Source organism: Callospermophilus lateralis, chromosome 3 (genome assembly GCF_048772815.1).
Source record: "Callospermophilus lateralis isolate mCalLat2 chromosome 3, mCalLat2.hap1, whole genome shotgun sequence".
NCBI lineage: Eukaryota > Metazoa > Chordata > Mammalia > Rodentia > Sciuridae > Callospermophilus > Callospermophilus lateralis.
In genome coordinates this window covers 95,413,790-95,433,568 of record NC_135307.1, presented here as the reverse complement: position 1 = coordinate 95,433,568, position 19,779 = coordinate 95,413,790, and the positions used below count along the sequence as shown (strand labels likewise).

Below are 19,779 nucleotides of genomic sequence, written 5' to 3'. Positions count from 1 at the left end.
TGTTTATACCAGTTCAATTCACAATAGCAAAGCTATGGAACCACCTTATGTGTCTTTCAACAGATGAACTGATAAAGAAAAAGTGGTATATATACACAATGGAATATCACTCAGCCATAAAGAAGAATGAAATTATGGCAGTTGCTGATAAATGGATAGAACTGGAGAATATTATAATAAATTAAATAAGCAGTCTCCAAAAATCAATGGTCAAGTGTTTTCTCTGACATGTGGATGCTAACCCACAACAAAGAAGGATGGGGAGAGAAAGAATAGAGGTCCATTGGATTAGACAAAGGGAATGAAGAAAATGGAGTGGAATGGGGATTAGGAAAGACAGTAGAATTAATTGAAAATAATTTTCTTATCCTTATATATGAATACATGACCAGGGTAACTCCACATCATGTACAGCCACAAGAATAGGATGCTAATTAGAATAAGTTATATTCCATGTATATACAGTATGCCAAAATACATTCTACTGTCATGTATATTTTAAAAATAAAGAGCTTTAAAAAGGTTAACTGTCAAAATAAAGTGTACCAGAAGAAAAAAATTAATTTCCAAAATGGAAATTTAATGAGTAACAAAAGTTTAACTGAAGATTTTGAGAGTTCATGCACTTAGTAAAATGATTCATATACCTCACAAAGTTTGCCATTGGATATCTAAGTTCCTCCAAATTTCTTCACTTACTGAGTTTCCTTGGCTCTATTAATTTTCTCAGTTCACACACCCTTGCCAAACCCTTCCATTGTCTTCAGTATTTCAGTTCCAAACCATAACCTCAGCTTGCAGACCATATTCACTATCCAAACAATAGGATTTTCCTTGGGATCTAGAGCAGAAGAATAAAATAGAATGAACTTTCTCCTTCAAAAAATGTAGCCCAGTGATACTAATGAAGCCTATCATAAGTTGAAAATCAGAAGTCAAGTACTAATCATAATGACATATTACCTCATTGATGAATATCTATAATGTCAGGGAAATGGAGAATGTGGTATGGATCGTGTGTGTGGCAACAATAGTCATGATTATCTTCATATGTGTTCATCATCACTATATGTGAGAAAACTATGCAAGGCAGAGAAATAATCACCAAAAGAGTTAGAGGGAAAAGTACTCAGTGCTCACATTGATATAGAAATCATTCCTACCAATCATATTGGAAAACCTTCTGATTCATATGGCTCTGGGTCAGATACTCAGAAGGGTCTTGTCTTAGTAGTGGGAAATAACTAGCCATATGACAAGCCTGCTCTAGTTCTACTTTGTGAATCATAAAAGCAAGATCCAAAATGGTCAAGCAGTTTCCATATAATTTAAATGCTTTCCAGAATAAAGCTCAACAATATTTATAAAAATATAAAAATATCCAGAATCCAAGAAAGGATAATTCCCAAGGTCAGGAATACAAGAAAGTTCACTAGACATGCACACACAAACACACACACACAAAAAAAAATCAGAAAATTATTACTTACAATAAGGAGAAACAATCAATATAAATGTGCCAAGAACTGACACAGATATTATAATTGTAAACAGGATGTGAAAATAATTTTATAACTGTATTTAATATATTCCAAAATTAAATAGAGTTGTGGAAGATATAAAAAAGACTTAAAACTTCCAGAAATGAGAACTATGACTTTTAAAATGAAAAATACATCAAATGGGATTAACTACAGATTAGAAATTGAAGAGAAAATATAAATAGATTCAAAGATATTTTAATAGTTTTGTGCATGGTGAGAGATAGGGGTTTAATTTCATTTTGTTGCATATGGATTTCCAGTTTTCCCAGCACCATTTGTTGAAGAGGCTATTTTTTCTCCAATGTACATTTTTGGCACCTTTGTCTAATATAAGATAACTGCAGTTATGTGGGTTAGACTCTGTGTCCTCTATTCTATAACCATTGGTCTAAAAGTCTGTTTTGGTGCCAATACCATGCTATTTTTGTTACTATTGCTCTGTAGTATAGTTCAAGGTCTGGTATAGTGATGCCACCTGCTTCACTCTTCCTGCTAAGGATTGCTTTAGCTATTCTGGGTCTCTTATTTTTACAGATGAATTTCATAATTGCTTTTTCTATTTCTATGAGGAATGTGAGTGGGATTTTGATTGAAATTGCATTAAATCTGTATAGTACTTTTGGTAATATGGTCATTTTACTATCCAAAATAAAAATCAGAAGAAAAAAAAACAGAAATGGAACACAGCATAAATGTTTTGTGGGACAATTTAAATGATCTAATATATTTGTGATTCAAGTACCTAGAGGAGAGGAGTGAAGGGGTAGGAAAAATATTTGTGGATAATGACTACAAATTCTCTACATTTGCAAAAATTAAAATCTACAGACTCAAGAAACTCAAGTAACCCTGAGCACATAGATTAACACTGAGGAACATCAAAATCAAATTGCTTGAAACCAGTGACAAAAAGAAAATCTTAAAGCAGTCAGAGAAAAAGTACAGAAGGACCAAGATAAAGAATGACTTTTTTCATGGGAAACAAGGCAAACAAGATGACAGTGAAGCAGTATCATAAAATATAAAGTACTAGAACAAAAAACTTTGAACTTAGAATTCTCTACTTGGCCATAATACCTTTCAAAATTAAAAGTAAAAGAAAGATCAGCTAATAATATGTGAAAATCTAAAAGTATTCATCACTAGCAGACCCATGTGACAATACATTTTAAAGAAAGTCCTTCAGGCACAAGCAAAAAGCTACTAGACAGAAATATAAATCAACACAAAGACAAGAAAAGCATAGAAAATGATAACTACACATTTTTATCACTTAAATTTTCTTAAAATATACTTAACTAAAGAAAAGTAATATCAATGTAGTATGGGTTTAATAGCACTTGTAAAAGTAAAATATATTAGTGCAATAGCGCAACATCTAGGAAGAAGAAAATGAAAGTATACTCTTAAAAGGTTCTTATGTTATGCATAAAGTTATATAATATCATCTGAAGTTAAACTAAGATAATATATATATATATATATATATATATATATATATATATATATGTAATATGAACCTCAAAACAATAAGTAAAATGATGAAAATATGCACACCAACAAAGGAGATAAAACAGAATACAAAAGTTTTAAAAATATAGAAAAAGAAAAGAGATGAAATAACAATGGGACAAATAGAAGAAACACAAGATACTTTAAACTTAACAATACTGATAATCATAGCATACTTAATGGTGAGAAAAACTACCGGTTTTCTCACTAAGATCAGAAACAAGGAAGAATGTCCCCTCTCACCAATGATTTATAACATAATACTATAATTCCTAGCAAATGTAATAAGTTTAAAAAACAAATAAAAGATATACTTATTGGGAAGGAAGAAATAAAACTTTCCCCCCAAATAATATGATCATCAATGTAGAAAATGTGAAAGAATTAACAAAAAGCTCCTAGAACTAGTAAATAATTATAACAAGATTGCACAACACAAAGTTAATATATACAAATCAATATAATTTAAGTCTATATTCATGGTTAGGGGGACTCAATATTGTGAGGATGTAAATTCTTTCCAACTTGACCTATATATTAAATACAATCCCAACCAAAATCCCCAAAAATTATTTGGTGGATATCAACCAACTGTTTTTAAAGTTTATAAAGTTTATATCAAAAGCCCAAAGAATGCCAGGCACAGTATTACATGCTAACCCCAGCAGCTCTGGAGGCTGAGGCAGGAGGATTGAAAGTTCAAAGTCACCCTGCATAATGTAGCAGGGCCCTAGGCAATTTAGTGAGTTTAAATCCCTAAATAATATTAAAAATATATATAAAAAAGGGTTGGGAATGTGGCTCAGTTGTAGAGTGCACCTGGGTTCAATCCCCATTAGTACCAAAAAACAAAACAAAACACAACAGCCAACACAATATTGAAGAGGAACAAATTTGGAAGACACGTGGCTTAACTTCAAGACTTACTATGAGGGCCTGAGCTCAATCCCCAGCACCATCAAAAAAAAAAAAAAAAAAAAAAAATTGAACCTGTAGTGACAATTCATTAGTTTGACTGTCTTTCCATTTATTTATTTTAATTTATTTCAGCAAGGTTTTGTAGCTTACAGTGCACAAGCTTTATTTCCTTTTTGTTTATATTCATTCCTAGGTATTTTATTATTTCAGATACTATTGTAATTGGAATTGTTGTCTGAATTTCCTTTTTGAATTATGGTATATATATAAAAAAAAAGACTTACTATAGGAATCAAGACAGTGTGGTGTTGATGAAATAATACATAAATAGACCAATGGAACTGAATAGACAACCCAGAAACAGACACACATAAATATAATCAACTGATGTTTGACAAAGTAACAAAGACAACATAGTGGAGCAAAGGTGGTAATTTTCAAGAAATGGTGCTAGAACACTTAGGAAAAAATCAATCCAGACACATACCTTACACTGTTCCCCAAAATTAACCCCAAATGTGTCATAGACATAAAGTAAAACACAAAATCATAAAACTCCTAGAAGGTAATATAGAAGAAAACTAGATGACCTTGTGTACAGTGGCGAGTTTCTAATATAACACAAAAGTCATGATCCATAAAAGAAATAATTGATAAGCTGGATTTCATGAAAATTTAAAACTTGGTCTCCGGAGGAAAAATGTAAAAAGAATGTGAGTTCAATCTGCAGGCTGAGAAAATTTTTGCAAAAGACACATCTCAGAAAAGACTCTCATACAAAATATAAAAAGTATTCTAAAAATTTGACAATAGGAAAACAAATGAGCCAGATTAAAAACTTGCCCAAGGACTTTTGACAGATACCTCCCAGAGAAGATACACAGATAGTAAATACGCATTTAAGATTGTCTACATCACCTATATCATATGTCATTAGTAATATGCAAATTTTAAATAAATTTGCATTGGGATACCTCTGTACACTTATAAAAATGATCAAAATTCAGAACACTGACAATACCAAAGGTGGAGATAATGTGGAATAACAGGAACTCTTGTTCATTGCTAGTGAGAATGACACTTTGGGAAACATTTTGGCAATTTCTATAAAACAAAACATACTCTTACTGTAGGATCTAACAATCACAATCCTTGGTATCTATACAAAATAGCTTTAAACTTGATGTCCACACAAAATACCACACATGTATGGATGTTTATAGCAACTGTTAATAATTGTACAAATTTGGAAGGAACCAAAATATCCTTCAGTTGGCATACTACATACAGAAAATGGAATATTATTCAGCCCTAAAAAAGGGGCTGTCAAGCTATGAAAGGACATGGAGGAATGCATATTATTAAATGCATATTACAAAACTTCAAATTTAAATGCATATTATTGAAAGATGGCATTCTGAGTGGGCCATATATTATGACTCCAACTATATGACATTCTGGAAAAGGCAAAACTATGAAGAAAGTAAAAAGATCAGTGGTTGCCAGAGATTGAATAGGCCTCTCAGAGAGGACTTTTAAGACAATAAAAATATTCTATATGATATAATTATGGTAGATATGTCAGTATATATTTGTCTAAACCTATAGACACCAGAGTGAGCCCTAATAAACTATAGACTTTGGGTGATTATGATGTATTAATGTAGGCTCAGAAATTGCAACAAATTTACCATTTTGGTGGTGGATATTGAAATGTGGGAAGCTATACATGCAAGGGGTCTATGGGCATATTGGAAATCTCTGTATTTTTCTCTTAATATTGTTGTGAACCAAAAATTGCTCTAAAATTATATATATTTTGTTATTTTCTTTGGATTGGCAATGCCCATTCCTCTTTATCATGCCTCTGAAATGCCTGTGTGGTATTTCCAGTCTGACTAGGGCCTCTTTTTCCTTTCTACCACATCAAGATGAGAATAATTCACACTGTGAAGTTGTATTTCAGAAAGACATCTCAAAGGAGTGAAAGCAGTGTGGTCCGATGTACTTTTTACTGATTTCAACCTGACAAACAGAAGTATACATTACCTGTATCTTCCCTGATCGGGGCCTGTGTTGACATTAGTTTTCTAGTGATGGAGTCTCGGAATCAATGTGAAAGTCCTGGAAATCAAGAATGGAATCAAAGTCCTAAAGCAAAACAGCTTGAAGATCCCAGTCTGTAGCCCCTCAGATTCCTGAGTCAAAAGGCTCCAGTTAAAGGACATAGAAGGAAACAAATGCGCTACATATTATGAAGGCCCTGGGGTTTCAAACTGAAGATCCATTTACATGAAACTGGCTATTCTGCGTTACATATTTCACTGTAGCAGGTTCTCTTATTTCTCACCAGTTTTTCTTCACTTGCTCACTGTATTTGACTCCATCTATGGACAACTCGTACTATCTTGTTTTGGTTTTAGGGAAAATGATTAAGGCTAAGAACAAAGTTGTTTATTTTTGTCATCCAAATTTCTAAGGAGATATTTTAGATAAGCAGTTCACTGCCGTCTTTGATCTCAAGCTATCAGCTTCAAAGTATAACATTTAAAAATAATTTTATGTGGTTTCTATTATTTTGGCTGTCTTGCATGCGCGGAGGCTTATTTTAAGATGTCTCTTTCTGTCTTTTAGCATTTTTGTCAGATGGTCAAGTTAGATGTTTGTCCTTTATGATAAAACTCAACTCCTTCATATAAATATCCCAGACTTTATTGATTATTATATCAGACATTGGCTTCATGAATGCACTGCTCATCTTTACATAACACTTGCTGAATACAGAATTGATTCTCACTCTTAATCTTTATGGAAGAGTATAAGCTTTTGTTTTTCTGCTCTCTTTTGCAACTGCTCTTAAGGGGAAAAAAATTCACTTTGTCTAATATATCTGACTGAATGGGGGATGGTTAACACAATTTCTTCTGCATGGTGGTGGATAAACTTTTCCATTCTTCACATCAGGTCCAAATAAAATAAGTAAATATGTTAGAAGATAATTGTTGCATAAGGAACATAAATATGTCTCAGAAGTCTAACTAAGCATATGTGATTTATTTTATTCTTCTGAATTTATAGTCTAAGCAACAGTATAAAATAGTGACCCCAGGCAAGAAACAGCAGGAAACACTAAATGGCTAGAATGAGAGAAGATGTTTTCCAAATTCTGCTCTTCCACCTGGACAAGGGTCTTCATTCTTTTGATTATTTATTCATGTATTCCACAAATATATTTTGAGAATCTTGTGAATATCACTGTGAGTGTAAGGTTAGCACGGTCCTTTATCTTAAAATGTGTGGTAGGCCTGAGAGTATGTCTCATAGATCTCCAACAGTGAAAGCAAATTGACCGAGGGCCTCAGACTCTGTGCTGTGAAATCCTTGGTAACATTTGCACCAGGATCTACTTCCATGAACTGCTCCCTGCAGGAAGCTGATGGAGGTTGGTGTATCAAGACAAGTCAATTGACTTGGGAGACAAGGCTCTGGGATTCACTGAGGCTTTGCAGAATATTCTAGACTACACAGCAGTCTATCTAGTTCACTTCAGTCCAAAATTTTTCCTCCTTTGTTCAGGGTCCAAATTGAATCATACATGAATACTTTCTCAAAGTTGCCTTCTTCTTCCTCAGGCATTTCCCCTAATAAAAATCCTTGTAAATCTAATATCATCTTAGTACCTGCTTGGTATAGAACATAAATTAGCATAGACAAAAAATAAACAAGTGAATAATAAGCTATTTTCAGATACTAATAATTGTGTCATGGTAACAAAATAGCACAGTGGGATGGAGTCATGGCCAGGAGTGGTGGATATGGATGAAGGACATTGTTCTTTGGCTTGAGTGGGCAGGGAAGACTTCTCGAAAGAGGTGACTCTCCATCAGAAAGCTGAATGATGACATGTGATGAGGCTGAGGAAGAGTTCTTACAGGATGAAGGTCCAGAGTCCAGCAGATGCTGAAGGTTTGGCTAAGACAGGGTGAAGACAGAGATTTTTGTAACATTCCCCCAGAAGCGCATAGCAGGAGGTGAGATCAGAAAGACGGATAAAAGTCTGGTCTGACAGAGTCTAAAAGAAGACTCTATTTTTCATGATAATGAGCCTACATCTTATTCTAACTATAATAAGAAACCATGGGAGAGTGTAAGCAGAAGGTGACATAATTTAATTTATGTTTTTGAAAGATACTTTGGATTCTGAGAATGTTGAGACTGGGAGGGGGCAAGAGTAGAAAAAGAGCAGTTAAAGGAATCTAGGAGAGAGATTATATGACTTGGACTGTGGTAGCCATGTTGCTGGTGGGGAAAATAATTAGATCCAACATATGCCTTAGAGGGAGATCTGATAAACTGCTTAACTTTCTATGCCTTAATTTCATTTATAAAATGGGATAATAATAGTATCTATACTTATAGTGGATAATAATAAGGATAAAATGATATGTGATATGTTAAATGCTCAGTACACTCAATAAATGTTAGCATTCTTTATTCCATAAAGAGTGTAGATAGAGGAGAGCAGTTCCATGCTTTATTTCGGTTCTGCTGTGAACAAGATGCAGCCTCAGTTTTTTGTTAATATAATATTGGGAAAGGATAGTAACTGTAGAATCAATTAGAGCTGTATGGGATTTTTGAGAGTATCAATATCATCCAACCAGAGCAGACAGCACAGAAATGTAAAACTATGTCCTGTGGAAAACTCTTGGTATTGAACTATGTGGCATTATGAGGCAATTTTCATTATGAAACCATAATGATAGTCAGCATTCCATATTGTTACTGAAAATTCTTCTGTAAGGGCTCTTTTGGGTCTTTGTCATATCTTTTCTTAGTGCTTAGGTTATCATATTCCTTTCTGATCTGACTTTTGCTCACAGATTTTTTCAGGAGCAGAGCAGAGAATGATATTCAAATCATGTTAATTATCTTTCCTGATTTTCCATTTCTGTATATGCAGTGGCTTATCCCATTGAGAGATATTTTCTATTTTCAATATCTCCTGGTTTATTTAGGTATGCTAGTAAATGAAGTGGGGTATCATCCTGGCAATCTGGAGTAAAGACATATGGAATCAAATGCTCTCAACCTCTGCTGTAGACAATATAAATTGGTACAATCACTATGGAGAACATTTTGGAAATAGTTATACAACTAGATGAACTCAGAATTCCAGTCATAGGTATTCATCAAGAGAAATTCTCGAATATGTGTAGCAGGAGACAAGACTAAAATGTTCAAGGAAGCATAATTTGCAATAGGGAAAAACCTAACTCTCCATTAAGTGAATGGTCTATAAATAAGTAAATGTGTAAATCTATTGCTATGTGTGTACTTGCGTGTATGCGTGTGTGTCAACTTACAAAAATTAAGTGAATATATCTATTCTGAACTAGAATTGTGATACAGAATAAAGTAATCTTTAAACATTGTAAAACATGCAAAGTAATATCTATTGTTCATGGAGACATCTATGCAGTTAAAATACAAAACTATGGACTGAGGGGTGGTGGTATAACTCAGTAGTAGGGTGCTTACCTAGCATACATAAAGGTCATGAGTTCAATCCTCAACACCACCATAATAATGATGGTGATGATGATGATAATAATAATAATATTGAGGTTGGGGTGTAAATTCAGTAATAAAACATGTGATTACCATGCAGAGGCCCTGAGTTCTATTCCTAGCACACCAAATAACAATAACCAAGAACAAAATTAAAAAAAAAAACAAAAATGAAATGGTATTCTCCAAATTCAAAATAATGTTTGTCTCTGATTACAGATAAGGAGATGGAATTTGAGAAATTTAAACTTTATTGTAAAATTCTCTTTTATTTATACAAACAAAATATCTCAAATAAATATGACTATGTAGTAACATTTGATTATTCTTGAAAGTGGATTCTTTGTACATTCTGTTATTTTTTGTTGAAATTTCAGACATAAAAAGGAGCAAATAATTGAAATTAGAATAATACTCTCCCTCTCTCTCTCTCTCTCTCTCTCTCTCTCTCTCTCTCACACACACACACACACACACACACACAGAGAGAGAGAGAGAGAGAGAGAGAGAGAATCATACACAAGCATTTACTAGTCTCCCAGTTATTAGTCATCGTTTTTGACCAAAGAATCCAACACAGCTCACCTTGGAGATAGACAGGAAAGAATGACTTTGAGAAGAGGAGCAACATATATGTATTGTCATATGACAATCGTGGTTATGAATATTTACAAAAATAATGACTTTTCCTGGCTGTAAAAGTAATATGTTTTCATTACAGAAATTTTAGAATTTTTGAAAAACAAAAAAAAATTTCTCATAAGCTCATCACTGAGAGAAAAGCACTGGAATTTTTGCTTATTTTCTTTCAATATCTTGAGTATTTGTATTTGTACTTTTACTAATATTTCACAGATATTTGAAACAAATCCCTGAATGAAATACAATTGTTTTGTCTTTGAACAAAAGAACCTTTGCCTTGGAGCTTCAGATTGGGCTTGTGATATGTCTTTTTCTAAAATTAAAACAAAAATAAAGCCAATAGCTAATATTATTAAAGACTGTACCCTACATGCTAGGCACATTATAAGTACCACATACTTTAAGCTATTTTCTGATGTAGAAACCTTTACAATTACCCTTTACAAAGACAAAAATGAAGCATAGGGAAGTTTAGTGAAAGTCCGCAAAGTGGAACTAGAAGGAGGGGAAGAATCAAAACTCAGAAAGTTTGATGAATACAAAGCCAACCAAGTCTCCTTGGCAGACTCTCAAGATCACTCTGACTTTAGCTCACAGATTTCTCAGAACCAGAGCAGAGAATGATATTCAAATCATATTAATTATCTTTCCTGCTTTTCCATTTCTGTATATGCAGTGACTTATCCCATTGAGAGATATTTTCTATTTTCAGTATCTTCTGGTTTGTTTAGATATCCCAGTAAATGAAGTGGGATATCATCCTGGCAATCTGGAGTAAAGACATATGGAATCAAATGCTCTCAACCTCTGCTATAGACAATGTAAATTGGTACAACCACTATGGAGAACAGTTTGGCAATAGTTGTACAACTAGATGAACTCAGAATTCCAATTACAGGTATTCATCAAGAGAAATTCTTGAATACGTGTAGCAGGAGACAAGACTGAAATGTTTAAGTTGAATTAAGTTAAGTCTTGGGGTTTAAGTTGAATTGTGTGTGTCTGTGTGTGTGTGTACGTGTGTGCGCTTTGAGGATGGTGGTAGTGGTAGTGACATACAACACATTCTGTTGCCCATTGCCATTACTTTCCCTCAAGTCAGTCATCAGGGGCTCATGTAAATCTATTACTTGATTTCAGAAGAAAACAGGTACCTGGCCCATTCTAGGTAGATTCAAAACTCAGATGGGTTATAACCAAGGCCAATGTGAATATGCAGTGGAGCTCAGGCTATGAAAATATTCTTTTTTTTTTATCTTTGAGATTAGACTGTCAGTTCATTCATCAAGATATGCCCTGTGTTGTCACAGATTCAGGGATTCTCTCTGCAGCCACTATCTAACTCAACCAAACTTTAATAGGTTGACATTAGAACAAAGAACCCTACAGTCCCAGAATTATCAGTGTATGAGTGCATGTATTTCTTGTATTTTCTGGGCATATAAATAGATATGTATAAGCCACATGAACTTTGTTAGTGAAAAATAATTTTATCTCACATTTAATGTTCATTAACCTTTCATTATGTACTTTGCCCTAGAATAAATACTTTACCTGACTTACGATGCATTATTTCACTTAGTCTTCTTAACAATCTTGTGAAGAATGTTATATTGTGATTCCTATTTCAGTGAAATGTAACCAAGGTTTAAAGAAGTTGAGGAACTTTCTTAGATCACAGAAATAAGAATGTCTCTCATTTATGACTCGCCAACATATAAAGACTTTCTTATATCTCTGTTTTAATCAGTGGAACATGAAAATGTTTAGGGCCAATGAAGAGAGTTTATTTGATATAGAATCTTCCAGACACTGATATGACCAATCAAGTGACTCTTGTCTTTTATAAGGATGTCTTTTCCTTCAGTTTCTTTTTAACAGGCCTGTTAAATTTGGATTGGATGTTATTGGCAATTCCTTGTTCTATCCATTTGGTGTTCAGAAATGGTCCACAACCCTTGTTTTTGCATTGCATATTGCAGCCCCAGAAGGAAACTTGAATGGTTGCCAGTTTATAAAAATTAAGGAAATGAGAAGCATGCTTACTAGGAAAGAGGACTGCCTGTGTTTGGAGCCAGGGAATAACTTTTCAAAGTATGAAGGGAGATGGGGGAGACACAGGGACTGGGTTGAGGGAAGGATGAATCAGAGTGTAAAGTCAGCTTAAGCCAAAGGCCTGAACAACAGACTCCAGACACTTAATAAACTGATAACTCCATAGCAGATGGAGAGGATAATATCTTTAAATAATTTTTTCTGCAACTCATGTCCATTAAAAGTTGAGGTACAGTCATTAATGGGGCATGGGGGGTTTTAATGGTTGAAATGCCATGCTAATTGGAATGGAACAAAGGACTGAAACACAGTGCACCTGTTGCTGAAACCCAGCTATACCTTTGGTCTTAAAGCCATGCTCCACTATATTATAGACATTGTTTCCAAAAATGTCATTGGATTTCATCATGATTCTAAGTTTGACTGGTAGGTTTGGGTCTATATAATACTGCATACATTTAATGAGTATGAATTAGCATGTGGTGTCATCCATGATGAAATTATAAAACACAGTCCCAGAGGTAAGGGAGCTAGTTAATTAATGCAGGAAAAACAGCCCTTTGAGCATGTAATTGAGACCTAATAATTATTGATGTAGAGATAAACTGCCCAGAATAAAAAAGATTAAATAAAAATGAAAGGAATAAGTTCCTAATTTTCCTACACCTAAATACTTTAATTTAGGTCAAGGAATTGGTGTTAAATGTGGTAAAACAGAACCCCCCAAAATAAATTTTTCTTCAACTTATGTGTCTATGTCAATTGTCTTTCCTGTCAAGGGATGAGTATTTCACAGAAAAGAATTATGTGATTTCTGGGAAATGAAGTCAATGTACCATTTTTTTTTTTTTTACTATGTTAAGAGAAAAAAAGAAACAAATGAAAAGGCAAGAAAAAAAAAGCACAGTAGTGTCTTGAAATTGCTTTGCATACAATTTCTCAGACTCTAAGAATAATCTTTGGGAAAAACAGACCTATCCTTGTACTCCATATGTAGGCTTTAAAATGACTCCTTGTAGTCTTTTGTATAAACACACACACACACACACACACACACACACACACACACATTTAAAGCTGTTCTCATTATTCCATGCTTCATGAATGGCCCTGTAGGAGGGGAACTAAGTAATCATCTGAGACAGTTCTACCAGTTATGACACGGACCTCTTTCTTGATAGGGGCTGTTGAGATTTGCTGTGGTTATTCCTTTCACAAACAGAAAATGTGTCACTGAACATGTAACTCAGATAAAATACTATCATTGGCAAGACCTCTAACACTGGAAAACAAAACAATTTATGACACAAAAGGGGTATACAGCCTCATTAATTAAGATATTGGACAAATCCAGAACTGACCATAAGAGTACCAACAACTTCCCTCAATGACAACATGAATTTCCAAGCAGTTAGGCAGTGATTAGACTAATGAAGAACAAATGTTTCTGGGTTAGTAGGGCATGTCTGGTTGTACATTTTGAAAGAATCCATGCACTCCTTTTAGTTTTCAGGCTAAATGCCATTTAGGATGAGAAGAATGATGACTTTAGCAGAAGTCTGAGACTGGGTCCCACCCAAAGTATTTTCTTGTGGGGAAGAGTAGCCTGCATTATTAAATCACCTGGACTGTCCACTCATGATCAGCTATGCAGTAATGATGTTTTGGTGCCATTCCATCTGCTTTCATGCTTGGCATTGCCATTCTACCTGAACATCTCTGTAAGCAAACCCAAGTTTCAATAACCTTATCCTTCCATCTTCATCAGTAAGCTATGCACTTGGAGTGCAGAGGATTAATGTTCATGTATTGGTTTAAAAACATGTAGAGAAGGAGTAATGTCAACAAGATGATAGAATAGGAATGATCAGCCACCACTCCACTGAAATACTATAGAATAGAGGATGTATTCAATATTTTGGCTTTTGGGGAGATATCTGGGAGAGTGATTTCTGTTATGCTTCATTCACAGTGTTGATAGAACAGGCATTGTTTGTTACAGGGGGTCTTCTGAAAACAAAGAAAAATGGGGGAAATGGCACACTTTTGCATGATTGGGAGAAGGTACACAACTAGATGCTTTTCTATCAGGAGGACAAGAGTACCTCCAGGATTACACAGGAAATTGGTATCTGCCTTCTTACCTTGAGACACTGATGGTGAACTGCATACTTTAGATGTCATTGAGAATGGTCATTGAGAACAAGGGAAAATAGAGCAGTTTACTATTCCAGAATGAAAGAATTTGCAATACCTAATGGAACAACAGAGGGAGCAAGAGATTATGAAGTCCTGAAAAATAATCTGACAAATTTTTCTAGGAAATTGTATGCACAGGCTGAGAAGTTATTTGCCCTCAAACCAAGTTTTATAGAATCACATAACTTTTAGCTTGGCTGATTGGTGAAGGTCTTTTCCTACAGGAAGCTAGTCCATAAACACTGGGGAAGGTAGAATTTTTTTTAATGTACACATCCAACAGTTATGGGACACATAAACAAAAATGTAAACATGGTCCACAGGAAAAACTAAAATAAATCTACAGAAACTAGTCCTAAAGAAACAGATGTCAATGAGTTATCTGATGAAGTAATTGAAATAACTCTTATAAAGATGTTTTATAAGGTCAAAAATGAGGCATGAACAAAATATCACCAAAGATAGAAAATATAAAAAGAACCAAATAGAAATTTGAATTGAAGAATATAATAACTAAATAGATAATTCAATAAACAAGGCCAATATAACAGACTTGATCAGGGAGAAAGATTAAATAAACTTAAGAGAAGTAATTTGAAATTATCCAAAGCAAAAATAATAAAAATGAGTGAACAAAGTTTAAAGGTCTTATGGAACACCATTAAGTGGGCCAATATACATATTAAGGGAGTTCTTGAAGGAGAAAGAAAAGGGCACAAAGTTTCTTTAAAGAAATAAGGTTGAAAATATTCAAAATCTAGAGAAGGAATTGAACATCCAAATGCAAGTAGGTGGACAGACACTAAGTAAGATGTAAGTAAAGAAATCCACACTGAGATGCATTATAATCAAATTGTCAAAAGGCAAAGACAAAGAATTGTGAAAGTTGCAAGAGAAAAGTGACTTGTTACGTATAGAGGAAATGCCAGAGTATTTTTGGATTTCTCAGCAGAAACCATGCAGGCCAGGGAATGATATATTCAAAGTGCTTCAAGGAAAAAAAACTAAACAAAACCAAAAACTCTGCCAAACAAGAATAATATATCCAGAAATGCTGTTCTTCAGAACTGAGGTAGACATAAAGACTTTCCTAGATAAACACAAACTAAGCATGTTCATCACATCTAGACTAGTGTTACAAGAAATGCTTCTTCAAGTTGAAATAAAAGTGTGCTAAATAGAAATACAAAAACATAATGAAAATATAAAGCTCATTGGTAAAGGTAAATATATATGCATACTTTAATATTGGTGTGCATAAAATACCTTAAAATTTGTGTAGAATTTTTTAAAGATAAAGGCATAGAAATAGCTATAACTATAAAATGTTAATGGTACATAATACATAAAGATTTAATTTGGAACATCAATAGAAAATTGTGGGAGGTGTTAATAGAGTATTGGTATGATGGTTAAGTTGGAATCATATCAAAATAGATGGCTATAGGTTTAAGGCATTTTATGTAAGCCCTATGTTAAGTCCTAAGAAGACAGAGAGGAAGAGAAGAACAAATGAACTACAAAAGAGATAGCAACTAAAAAAATGGCAATAGTATATTCTTCACTATCAATAATTTAAATATAAATGAAAAGTCGAATGCCATAGAGTAGCAGAATGGATAAACAAACAAGATCCAACTATATGTTTTCTGTAAGAGACTCACTTTCCTTTTTAGGATACAAATGGATGAACATAAAAAAAAAGATATCTTATACAAATGGTAATGTGAAGAGTGTAGAGATGGCCATATCTATATTAGATAAAACTGATTTAATTCCAAAACTGTCAAAAGAGTATATAATGATGAAAGAGTCAGTTAACCAGGAAGATTTAAATTTATAAATATATATACACCCAACACCCAAATACATGAAACACACATTGACAGAGCTGAAGGGAAAAATAGTAGGCAACACAATAATAGTATATAATTTTAATGACTCATTTTTAATAATGGATAGAACATAAGACAGAAAAATAAACAATGAAGCAAAGGACATAGAAAAAACTACAAAGAATAGACATATACAAAACATTCCATTCAATGGCAGGAAAATACACATTTTTTCTCAATCTTAAACATCTGTTCTCCAGGATATATCATGTTAGGTCACAAAATAAGTTTTAACATATTTAAAAAGATTAAAATGATACCAAGTATCTTTTCCAAACACATGAAATAAACTGAAAATTAATGCAGAGAGAAAACTGGAAATTTCACAAACTTGTGGAAATTAAACAAATTTTCTTGAACAACCAATCAGAAAAAGAAGCAAAGATTTCTTAAGACAAACAAAAATGGAAAGACAATATACCTAAACTTATAAGATGAAGCAAAAGCAGTTCTCCGAGAGTTCATAGTGATAAGTACCTACAATAAGAAGAAATAAAGATCTCAAATAAACTTAATTGTCACCTAAAGGATTTTGGGGGTGGGGAACAAAACAAAGCCCAAAGGTAGGAGAAGGAAAAAAACATTAAATATCAGAATTTAAATATGAATATATATGTACTTAACAACAGAACACCCAAGTACATGAAACACATATTAACATAATTGAAGGGTTAAACAACAACATAGCAATAGCATGTGATTTTAATAACTTATTTTCAATAATGGATAGAACATTCAGCTAGAAGATAAAGAGGTAAACAAAGAATACGAAAAAATACTGTATAAAAACATGAAATAGAAATAAATAAATAAATGTCGGTCTTTGAAAAGATAAAAAAAAGTGGAACATTTTTAGACACACTAATAAGAAAACTTAAATGATGCAAGTGAAAGAGGAGACACTACAATTATGACACAGAAAATAAAAGACACATAAGAAAACTATGAATATTCATATGCCAACAAATTGGATGACTTAGAAGAAGTGGATAAAATTATAGAAATATAAAATCTATCAAGACAGAATTATGTAGAAGTAGAAAATATGAGCAAACCTATAATGAATAAAGAGATTAAATCAGTAATAAAAAACATCCCAACCAAGAAAAGACCAAGACTAGGTAGCTTTATTGGTGAGTATTATCAAATTTTTAAAGAATTAATGCCAATGCTACTCAAACTCTTTCAAAAAAAAAAAAATTGGGGCTGGGGATGTGGCTCAAGCGGTAGCGCGCTCGTCTGGCATGCGTGCACCCAGGTTCGAACCTCAGCACCACATACAAACAAAGATGTTATGTCCACCGAAAACTAAAAAATAAATATTAAAAATTCTCTCTCTCTGTCTCTCCCTCTCTCACTCTCTCTTTAAAAAAAAAAAAAATTGAACGATGGTGGGCTAGGGGGAGGCAGTGAGAAACTGATGTGACTCCATTTTTGAAAATAAATAACAGCAGCTTCTACTTCAAGGCCTATCCAAGGAGGGAGCATGACCCTTGTCCTTGGAAAAACCCACAGAGCACTTCTAAGCACATACCCACCCTGCTGAGTTGTTTGTCTGTAAATAACAGGAGACGTCTGCTGGCGCCAGGTGTCCCTGACTCAGTTAGGGTAGGTGAGGACCCATAGCAACCCCCCTAGCAACCTCCAATCAGCATGAGACAGGGAAAATACCTGGGATGCCAGATGACCTCCAAGTAGTTTATGGTGGTTGATAACATGTTGGGAAACCATGTAGTTTAGCATGTACACCCCTCATGGCCTAAACCAATCAGTTCAAAGGAATCCCCCTCTTGTACTAACCAATCACCCCTACCCAACTTGTTCCGGCCAGTGAATGTGCTAATTAATGTTAAGAGTTGTTGTTTGATTTTCCCGTGGTATGGAATGATTTGCTGTGTGATGTTGTGATGCATAGAGTATCCCCCCAAAACCTATAAAATCTCACTGAACAAAAGACCAGGACTCACTCCCTGGGACTGCTGCATCGGGAACCGTTGTGAGTCCAGGCTCGAGCTTGCAATAAAGACCCTTGTGTGATTTCGTTGATTCGGCTCCTGGAAGTCTATTGGGGTCCTACGAATCTGGCATAACAGCAGCACTCTGTGTCACTCTGGAACCTGGGATTCAAGTAGTAGGAATACTGTTTCTCTGTGGGTGATCAGAGGAGCTCCCACACAGGAACCATGGCCACCGTGCCTGCACAGGTCTCTAGGCCTCAGCATCAGCACAGGACTCCTGGTCACTCTTCCACACAGAACCTCTGGGTGCCAGAGTAGGATCACTGACATCAGAACCCATGCACAACTCCTGGATGCTCCCCTGTGCAGGAATCCAGGCATCGCTCCCCTTCAGGACACCCGGCTGCTGCCCAGATGCAGGAAATCTAGCCTCCTGTGTAGTCCCTCATCTACCAACATGGGGTTCCCCCGGTTGCCTCCGTCTTGGGGCACTGTAACCACTGTCATAGTCCCCTACACATGGTAGCCTGCACTTGGGGACACCACAAAGGGTCTGGAGACAGTCCCATGCCACAGAGCTTCATCTCTGAACATGGCGCCCACTGCCACCACCTGGCCCCACCCAACCAGACACTCCATGGCTGAAAGCAGCCACCTCCATCTTGGGACACCTTCCTCGCCATCTTTAGTTGGGGCAACCCCCAGCTTGGAACACAGGCTGCGGTTTATAAGCAATATCAAGGAGAGGTATTGGCACCTGAAAGGGAACTAAAAGCCTATAAGGTAAAAACCCTAATGCCTAGGATCCATAGTGCTAGAAGGGAAAACACAAACAAAAAATGAAAAACCAAGGGAAGAAAGTGCCCAAAACAAACTAAGATACTACATTATTAGACTCCAAGGCCTGCACAGCAGAAGTGACAGAGAAGGAGTTTAGGATGTACATAATTAAAATGTTCTGGGAATTAAAGGATGATATAAGAGAGCAAATACAGGTGGCAAAAGATCATTTTGATAAAAAACTGCATAAGCAAATACAGGAAGCAAAATATTACTTCAATAAGGAGATAGAGGTTCTGAAAAACAAACAAACAAACCAGAAATCCTTGAAATTAAAGAAAAAATAAACCACATTAAAAACTCAATACAAAGCACAACCAACAGATCAGATCTGAAGACAGGACCTCAGACAATAAAGACAAAATATATAATCTTAAAATCAATGTTGACCCCTGAGTGAAGATTGTAAGAAACCATGAGTAAAACATTCAAGAATTATGGGATAACATCAAAAGACCAAATTTAAGAATTATTGTGATAGAGAAAGGCATAGAGTTCCAAACCAGAGGCATGAACAATCTATTCAATGAAATAATATCAAAAAATTTTCCAAACACGAAGAATGAATTAAAAATCAAATACAAGAGGCTTATGGGACACCAAATGTACAAAATCATAACAGATACACACCAAGGCACATTATAA

At 34.6% G+C, this 19,779-nt stretch overlaps 1 pseudogene; it reads right to left on the bottom strand.

Annotated features, from left to right (window-relative positions):
• Positions 1-18,801, bottom strand: part of LOC143394756 (serine/threonine-protein phosphatase 2A catalytic subunit beta isoform pseudogene) — a 28,213-nt pseudogene extending 9,412 nt beyond the window's left edge.
• Positions 18,802-19,779: the final 978 nt, after the last annotated feature.